This window comes from Carya illinoinensis, chromosome 5 (assembly GCF_018687715.1).
Source record: "Carya illinoinensis cultivar Pawnee chromosome 5, C.illinoinensisPawnee_v1, whole genome shotgun sequence".
NCBI lineage: Eukaryota > Viridiplantae > Streptophyta > Magnoliopsida > Fagales > Juglandaceae > Carya > Carya illinoinensis.
This window is the reverse complement of record NC_056756.1, coordinates 26,365,921-26,375,560: the sequence shown is the minus strand read 5'-3', so window position 1 is coordinate 26,375,560 and position 9,640 is coordinate 26,365,921. Positions and strand designations below refer to the sequence as shown.

Here is a 9,640-nt window from a genome sequence, read left to right as displayed (position 1 = left end):
GAACTTAAAATATAACATGAGCTAGCAAAATAACATCAACGTGAACTTCAAACATAACATGGACTTGAATCATAGCATGAATGTGAACATACATAACATAAACATGAACTTGAATTTAACATAAACCTGAGCATAACATGACATAAACGTGAACTTGAGACATAATGTAAACATGAACATAACATAACATAAACAGGAGCTTGAACATAACATGAACATGAGCATAACATGATATGAACATGAACTTCAAACTTAACGTGAACACAAACATAACATGTACGTGAACATAACATAACATAACGTGAATTTGATCTGAAACTTATTCTTATCCATGGGGTTAACCATGATTGCTTATTCTTAACTTCTTGACGTGAACTTGGAATCTTGTTCAATAGACTTAATTAATAACATGACCACATGGGTCCCCTTGAGCCGTGTGTCCCTGCCGATTACAGCATAACAACACAGGTATCTATACCAACTATGAGTGCATTAATACATACTCCACAGTTGTTGTGGCCCCACATATTCTACGTGCCACAATTGTTATGTCTCACGTAGTGTATACTTCACAGTTGTTGTCACCCCATACTTTATACTCCACAGTTGTTGTGGCCCCATGAATTGTTTTCTCCATACTTGCTGTGAACACACGTAAAATAAAATATGGCTTCATCGGCGTTAGTGCCTGGCGCGCTCCTGTGACCAGCTAGTTAGGCCCTATTCGCAACTGTTGACTGTATTTCATCAACCCAAGGAATTTTACACCTATTTAGACACTCCAGCGTGAACAAAGGAGTTCCACTAGGATATTACCCCATCCTAGCACTTAGAGTCGTGATTGACATGAAACACTTAACATGATCGTGATATGAAACTTGACTTAACATAAACTTGATCTGACTTCTTTACTTAACACGACGTACTTGCAATGGTGAATATTACATGATATGACATACATGTAACATATGGCATACTAAACATGGCATACTTATAACATATAGTATCACGTGACAAAATAGATTGTGTAACAGATAAAAATGTTCATGAGAGAGTAAATCATGCATAACAGATAAACATGAGTTCCTTTAGCCATATATGATAATATACAGACATAAATTTTAGTTCCTTTACCCATCATACATACACAATAAACTGATAGTAAGTTAGAAGCTAACTTACCTCGATCATCGAATTCTAGAGAATAAAGCGCGAAACACGAGAAACTGTAAGAGAGTATCCTTAAGTTAGAAATTTAAAAGAGACAACTTAGAGTAAAATTACCATTTTACCCTCTACATGTGGGAAAATGACCATTTTATGACTAACTTAAGGATTTCACATCCTAACTTCAAAAATTTTCAAAATTTACATTCCTCATGTAAATTTTTTCCTAAGCTCAAATATCAACTCAGAAAAATTTTAAACAAATCACAAGTATGGAAAACACATTATGGCCGAAAGATCCATAGGCTATTTCTTTTGATTTTTGTTGCAATTCCTTCCAATTTCAAAACTCATTCTTAAACCAAAATTTTGCAACAGGGATTTTCCTATCCTAAGTTTAAAACCATACTTAACAAATCTATTTAGAAAAAGCTAATAATCAACACCAAACTTTTTGTAAAAAGATCCAAACACTTGAATCACAAGCTTTGACCCTAAATCAAAACATCTCCAAGAATTCCAAAAAAAATCAAATCTTACTTCTAACATATTCATAACATCATCCTATTATCAACCATGCTTTAAATCATCAAAGTAAAGTCACCAAAATCACAAAATAATACTTGGAGTTTTCGGTTTTACACTTAGTTCAAAAATAGAAACTTTTTCCTCAACTAGCTTTGATAAATTTCTTGATCAATGTAAAGCATCATATGGTTTAAAAATGTGTCCTAAAGAATATCCAACCATGAAAATTAAAATCACATGGCTAAAAATCAATAAAACATGGATCTAATCCAAAAAATCAAATCTTAGGCCTAACCAAAATCCTCTTGCATAGAAAAATCATATCTTTGAAACTAATAATAAATATCTTCAAAATAACATCCTAACATGATAATAAGAGACTTAGAATCATCATATAAAAATATAAAATCCTTTAGAGTAAGATCAAACCATGAAATATTCAAACTTTCTTCAAATAAAAATTGTTTTTCCACTTCCAGTTTTCAAGTTTCTAGATCTAAGAAAATCTATCATCAAAAGCTTTAGTCATACAAAAAAACTTCAATGAACACTCTTAAACACATATTCAAAGTTTTGGACCAAGATATGTCCATTAGCTTGGTCAAAAATTTCAAAACATTATATACTCTCTAGTTTCATGCCCAGAATGACCTTTCTATGGTTAAAAATACTTTTTACGAACCAAATGACCATGGAACGATACAAATAATATATCTACGGAAACTATACTCAAAGAGGAACAACTTTTATGAGGATTAATTTTGTGAAAATACTTAAAAAGGGTCTAAAATCTCAATGCAAAAGGACCCAGAAATTTGCCCAAGAGAGCTCTTTTGGGTTTCTCTCTAAGAACAGTGTGAAGAAGTGATTAAAGAGAAAGAAGTGTGTCTTGCATGACTCTAGAAATCTGGAGGGGGAAGATACAGGCTTGAATGACCCTTTATTGGAGGTGGCTATGTGACATAAAGTGGAGAATAGTGAGGGCAAAGGACTTCCTGCAAAAGCTGTGAAGTATGGAGGTTGATGAGGTGGGTTTCTCCATCTCATCAAGGCACTCTTGGGTGCAGCCAAGGGTAATGGATGGTCTTCCATGTGGGGGAGGAAATTTCTCCAAGAAGCTTTGCCAAGGTGGCCAAATTCGTGGGCCTCAACCAAGTGGGATTCAATTTGGGGTTTAAAGGGGGCTTGGTTAGGGTTTGAGATGATATCAAGCCCAAATCCAATTTTTCTTGGCCCAATCAAATTTTCAAGGTTTAAAAGGTTGAATAATGATTTCATACAAGGATTTGATGAATTACTAGCATGTGGAAGTGATTTAATCAAGTGATTAAACACAATGCTAGAAATCAGATAAAAAGGGGTTTGGAGGCCAAATTTAGGGTTTAGGGAAACCGTTTAGGGTTTTGGTTTTCAACCAAGCTTTTGTGGTTTCAATTGGATTCCAATTGTTTAGGGTCTCACTAGGGTTGAAACCCTCTTTGGTCTAGGACAATATGGTTGATCAGATGAAAAATGTTTTGCTTAGGTGGCATGATCTCACATCTTGATTTCCTTCACAAATACACTTAACGGTTCTTCTTTGTGCCAAATGTCTAATACTATTCACTATGTGTGGCTTAGATCTTGCTAAGTGTCCAAATAAAACTTCTCTAACGTAATTTGGACATTCCACACTGTGATTTTGAAAACACTACACTTAGTACGTTTATCGAGGTTACTATTCACTGCAAAAAATGTATAATAAAATTAGTACTAAAAAATCCTAAATATTCATATTAACCTACAGTGAAACTTGTTTACCAAAACTCAACCCCAAATTGCCCTTGAAAATAATTTTACAGTTTCGAACAGGCATTTCGTCTGAAATTATGAAAATGAGCTATTGCGCCATAAAATCCTAAATAATCAATTGAGTCTAGTGGCGCTAACCATAACGTATTCTGATACTTCTAACTACCTCAAATAATTAAAATCGCATTTCTAGCACTATAGCAAGTGATAACATTGACTATATTGACAAATTAAAATTTTTGCAATTAGTCGATTTGTGAAAACTTTAGGAGTTCTCACGAGGTTCCTAAAGTCTATAGAAATTCCACTATTGAATTTCTGGCGGGCTGTTACACGTTGGATTGACATTCTTTTTCTCTGTGGAGTCCAACTTCTCTTCTCCTTGTACCTTAACTTGATTGTCAACCTGTTTACACAACTTGATAGTGGTAATGGAATGAACATGTTCCTGTCCCTGAGTAGAACTAGATGCATTATTGAGGCCATGATGTCCTTTTGGATTGGGTGTAGGCTAACTCAAAAACTTTCCTCTATCTCTCACCAACTTGGGTCACTAATTGGCCAACTTGACTCTTTAATTTTGAAATTGCTTAAGTATTCATATGAATGGAATTTTCCATCTCCTGAATGACCTAATTTTTGGATTGCATGAATGCCTTAAGTGACTCCAAGGATGATTGTTGTCGTGCTGGTGCCACAAATGGAGGAGTAGATTGAGGAATAAGAGAATAAATTGGGTTAGGTGGTCGAAATTGACTTCGTTTGCCTTATCTGTGGTCCACCTAAATTCATGGGAGGTTGATTCTGTCTACAAGAAATATTAGGATGGCTCTACCAAATAGGATTGGATGTCTCTAAAATAGGATTAGCAAACGGCTTTACAAAATTATTTAGTTCATTTGCTTGCTCGGCATAGCACTCTAACTAGACCTATGTGGAAGTACATGTTTGTGTAGTATGCATGGGACTAGCATAGAGAGAACATATTTCATCATGAACTTGACTGATATAATTCATACTTCTACTTAAAGTCAAAGCATTACGAGTGATATTATCTAATCTAACCTTAATATCACGATCCTCAATTAGTTTATATAAACCTTCTTTCTTAACTGTCTTGGATGATCTATCTCTACGAGTAGAAAAGTCCCATTGGTGGGAGCATTGTAGTAAATTTTCAAGAAATTTATATGAATCATCATCTGTTAAACTCAAAAATCCACCACCATTGATTGCTTCAATCACATTACAATTTGTCTAAATTAAACCATTATAAACATATTACACACTAGTCTCCATGTCTCAAAACCATGGTGGGGACGTCTCAAAACCATGGTGGGGACATCTCAAAATTAGGTCCTTAAATCTCTCCAAACTCTCATAAAATCTTTCATTGTCTTCTTAATAAAAATTAGCAATCTCTCTCCTCAAAGTATTGGTTTTTGAGATTGAAAAAATTTACAGAGAAATTTTGTAACAAGAATATCCCAAGAAGTGATAGATCTAGATGGTAGAGAGTTAAGCATGTCTTTGCCTTATCTTTTATAGAAAAAGGAAACCAACATAAGCGAACCGACTCATTTGTGAGTTTTTGGAATCTAAAGGTAGCATATATCTCAAGAAAATCCTTTATATGCATGTACAGATCTTCTCTCTCAAAACTATGAAAAGTGGGAGTAATTGAATTATTTATGATTTCAACTCAAAGTTTGCTGCAATTGTTTTAGGCAACACTATACATGATGGAGGGTTGGTGCTAATAAGTGAAAACAAGTCTCTAAGAGTTTTTGTATTCTCAAAGTTTTGCCCCATTATAGACAAAGAATCAGAATCTAGACTAACAAGACGACGTGTATGATCACATACCGATGTTTTCATACTCCACAAAATATTGCAATTGTTTTTTAATTTTTAATTTTTATTTTTAGAAAAAAAAAGTTAACTAACTACAACTAGTAGAAGAATAAATCTAGTCAATATTCAATGTGTTTTCCTAACCAAGTCCCCATTGACGGTGCCAAAAACTTGTGAAATTTTAATTGTACTCGCAAGTGTATGAACGGTACCGAAGTATAGTTAAGAAAAAAAGGAGGTTGAACCCATAGGGACTTGTAAAAATGTATGACACTAATCAAATATAAACCAAAGAAATTCTAATCTAGTTCAAAAAGATTAGTTATAAAATAAATCAAGAAATTAAGAACTGAACAATTAATTAATCAAAATAAGAAATAACTAATTGAATAAACTAATCGCAACAAAAGAACTAAAATAAAGTCTAAAGATGCAAACTAATCTAAACAATGAATAAGCTGATTAAGTGAAGAAATTGTAGTTAGTGAGTATTTAAATTAGGACTTTTGACCTGAAAACCACTACAAATACTCACTTACTCATCATTTTTGCTAAAGGGACATCTTGAAGTCAATAAGAAATGATAAAGGGGTAGAATAGTCATTATACACTTAAGATACCCATTATGCCATCGCACCACACTTAGAATATTTTCAGCTTCTCCATCACTCGAACCTAACCATTTGCATTGTGCTTACATGTGATGCCCCCAAATCCCACGTACAGACACGTGGAAATCGAGATGTTGGGATGATGACAACCCGGGTCACCATCCTATCGCCAAGTGCCATGTGTGTACATGCAAAAGTCTTATAACTAAAAACACGCAGCGGATAACAAAAGTCTTATAACTAAGTACCAAAATTTTTTCTTTCTTTAATACAAACCCGTTCAAAACATACATAATAAAATATTACAAGCTACAAATATTGTTTCAACACCAAACTACAAGGCATGACACTCCAAAACAATACTCTGGTGGAGCCGCCTTCTCGAGCTTAGCCTCCTCCTCCTCCTCGACCTCTGCATCAAAATCTACGCTACCAAAATGATGTCGCAGGTAAGTAAAGATCCAAACGCCACAAGATAAAAACATATTAAATTCAAAAATATGCATGAAAGAATGCAAATGCACATACACCAAAATCTACATTTTTCCCACGCACGCCAAAACCCCAATTTGGCCCAAAAACATATCCTTTAAAACCAAACCTTGCCATAATCCCAGATAGTGGCCCAAAACAAGAAACCACCTTTTTTCTAGAAAATGGATCACAAAGCCTCAAACATAACCTTGCCATTTTCCCAAAAAATGGCCCGTATCCAATATCCAAAAACCCGATCCAATTATTGCATGCACCATGATCTCCCCTAGGGATCATCCGCACACTCTGGCTCCTATGCCACACCGCAGGTAACGACTACGCATGTGACACCTAAACGAGCGATGCCCAGTTCTCGCGCCCAGCGCGTACCTGGACCAGGCCATCCTCTAGTCCCCACCAGCCTAGGAACCACGGAGTTGACACGATAGCGTTACCGTATTGTGCGATTCGGTCATCGCCCAGCGACAACCCAGGGGATGTCACTCAGTATTATCCACTCCCAAGTGATCAGATGAGCTCCACTGAGATAATACCCCATCCCGGCTTGGGGTCGTGATACATACGCACCCGACAATCCATTTACACAAATAACACCGATTTTTCTCAAATAAATAAATGCACATGCAATGCACACCTCAAGATACAACCAATCACAAAATCAACAAAACCAAACAACTCCGTCCTCAATCCATCCGACCCCCAACTCCTCGGACTCAGTCCGGAATTAACCAACCAGTCAAATAAATAATTGTAAGAGCAATAATATATTTAAATATAAAATAGAGTTTGAAAAATACTTACAGCGCTATAAGATATTTTTTGAAGGATCACGACGTTGCAAACGGCGGAGAAAAAGCAACGTAACAGTGTATTTTACACTGTGGCCGTGGGTTGTAAAATACCCACTTTCGAACGGGGACAAACCAAGAATTTAAATTGATAGGGAATGGCCTAGAGATATTTATGAAGCTAATGGAAGTGAGTTTTGGTCATGGGTGGTGGTGGAAATGGCGGTGGAAGCAGAAAAAGGGCAAATCGGAGTTGAGCTCGTGGGAGCTGCTCCGGCAACGGATCAGGGCCAAAAATGGTTGGGTTAGGACGGCAAGAGGTAGGTGATAAAGTGGTGAAAAGATGGTGGCCAGAGGTGGAGCGACGGCGGCAGAAATGCACAGAAACCGTGCGGCTTAGATGGGCTCTCGGCGTCAAACGGCGGCTTAGATGGAGGTGAAACTTGGTGGGGTGGTTCACCGGCCGGAGGGGGAAGTTTCTGGGTGGGTGTTGTTGGCCACGTCACCGGCGAGCGGCGGTTCTGGACTGAGAGGCTGGACGGCGATAGAGAGAGGGAGAGAGGTGCAGCGCGCGTGGGAGGAAGAAGAAAGAAGAAAGAAAAAGAAGAAATAAAGAAAAGAAGGAAAAGAAAAAGAAAAGAAAAGAGAAAAAGAAAAAAGAGAAAAGAAAAACAAAAGATGAGGGAAAAGAAATGAGGTCCAATCCTCACCTCCAGAGTGCAAAAACTGATCCAATGAAAACAAATTTTAAAAACTATAAAACGACTAAAATAAATTAAACACCACATCAAACTAAAATAAATCCAATTAAAATACAATAAATTAAAATAAAAGAACTAATATATTAATTAAATTAAAATACTCCTTCAGTGAAAATACACGTAAAAATGGGGTATCACATTACAGACCCTACACTCTAGAAGGAATCGGATGGAATTTGAGAGGAAGCAGTTGAGTGAGCAGCAAAGGATGGAAAGAGTGAAGATAAAAGTAGGAGGAAGCATGAGGAAGGGGTATTGTTTTTGCTACGAAATGTGAAGAAAGATTTTAGGGCTTTTGCTATCTTTCATTAATTTTCATTTGTTCTTTTGGGCAAATGTTGTTTTGTTTTCTTTGTTCTTTTTTTCAAATAGAAGAATCTTGAGATGAAGGGAGAGTAATTTCTGAACCCTAAGTCATGGGGAACCATCAAAAAGTGTTTATTCTTAAATGGTTTTGATTCCCAGACAGTGGTCACTTGCATTTCTTTAAGTTTCTTTATCATTCCCGAATCAAGTGAAGTAAGGGAGTTTTTCCACCCTTTTTGATCTATTGTAGATTGATAGCACAATAGATGCTTGAAGCCTGAAATTCCATTACTCTGAATGTTTTAGCTAAAACTGGGTTGATAGGAAATATACTGAGACTATCTTTTAAATTTCTAACCTCTACTGGTATATTTTTCCACATGAAATCCATCACCCAAATGTTCTAACCTCTATTGGTATAACGATTGAAGAAAATCGTGGGATGATGAAATTCTTCAGATCATTTACTATAAGAAGGTTGCCCAAGACTTACGTTTATTATTGAATCTGTTTGGGTCTGTTCAATTTAAGTTTTCAGTTTCTTGAGTTGTTTGTGTGACTTGTTAATTTCTAGCAAAACCTTTGAGTTAGAGAAAAAGAATAGGCCAACCTTCCTTTATATTAATTGAGTCTTTAGTTGTCTAAAAGGGGAGGGGAGCATCTCTATTAAGGAATGACCACTTGGTCAACATATTGATCAAGAAGGTGTTCTTAGGGAGAAATATCACCATTTATTTTCTTTTTTTAGTTCTAAAGTGTAAGTTGTCTTAATACTTGCGAAATCGGCCTTGGGGCCTCCGTTGCACATCAACACAATACCTCTTGCACTTAGGAGGTAATAAAATTTGAGAACCAAGTTTTTGGTGCCGTTGCCAGAGATTAATGGTAACTGACAGAATTGACAGAGTTAAGGGGTGGCTAAGTGTGAACCTCTTCACACTTTGGTGATTTCTAACCCTAATGATTTTTTTTCATTCATTATATATTATCTTTTGTTTTGTTTGCCTAATGTTAATTCTGAGTGATAATTAGAAAGAAAAAAAAAATCAAAAGTGATTGGGTAATTGCTACCCTACCACCATTCAATACCAACCTTGGTGATATTTTGGTGTAATTGTTAGGACTTTGTATGTCTGCTTGGAGTCTTGACTATTCCTCTAGACTAGTTAAAACTTAATCTCTGACATATTTAGATTGTGAGTCACTCTCATTTGAGTCATCCTCTAATAGTTTTAGCACCATGGTTGAAGAAGAACACAATGAGAGAGGAGTGGTGAATCATAGCAGGACTCTTAGGGACTATTTGCAACCTGTTAGGACTAGTTCACCCTCGTGCATC

At 36.1% G+C, this 9,640-nt stretch overlaps 1 non-coding gene across 1 annotated transcript; it reads left to right on the top strand.

Annotated features, from left to right (window-relative positions):
• The first annotated feature begins 4,813 nt into the window (after positions 1–4,813).
• Positions 4,814–4,922, top strand: LOC122312089. Its single transcript, XR_006243003.1, has one exon. It is a non-coding gene; the product is annotated as a small nucleolar RNA R71 (small nucleolar RNA).
• Positions 4,923–9,640: the final 4,718 nt, after the last annotated feature.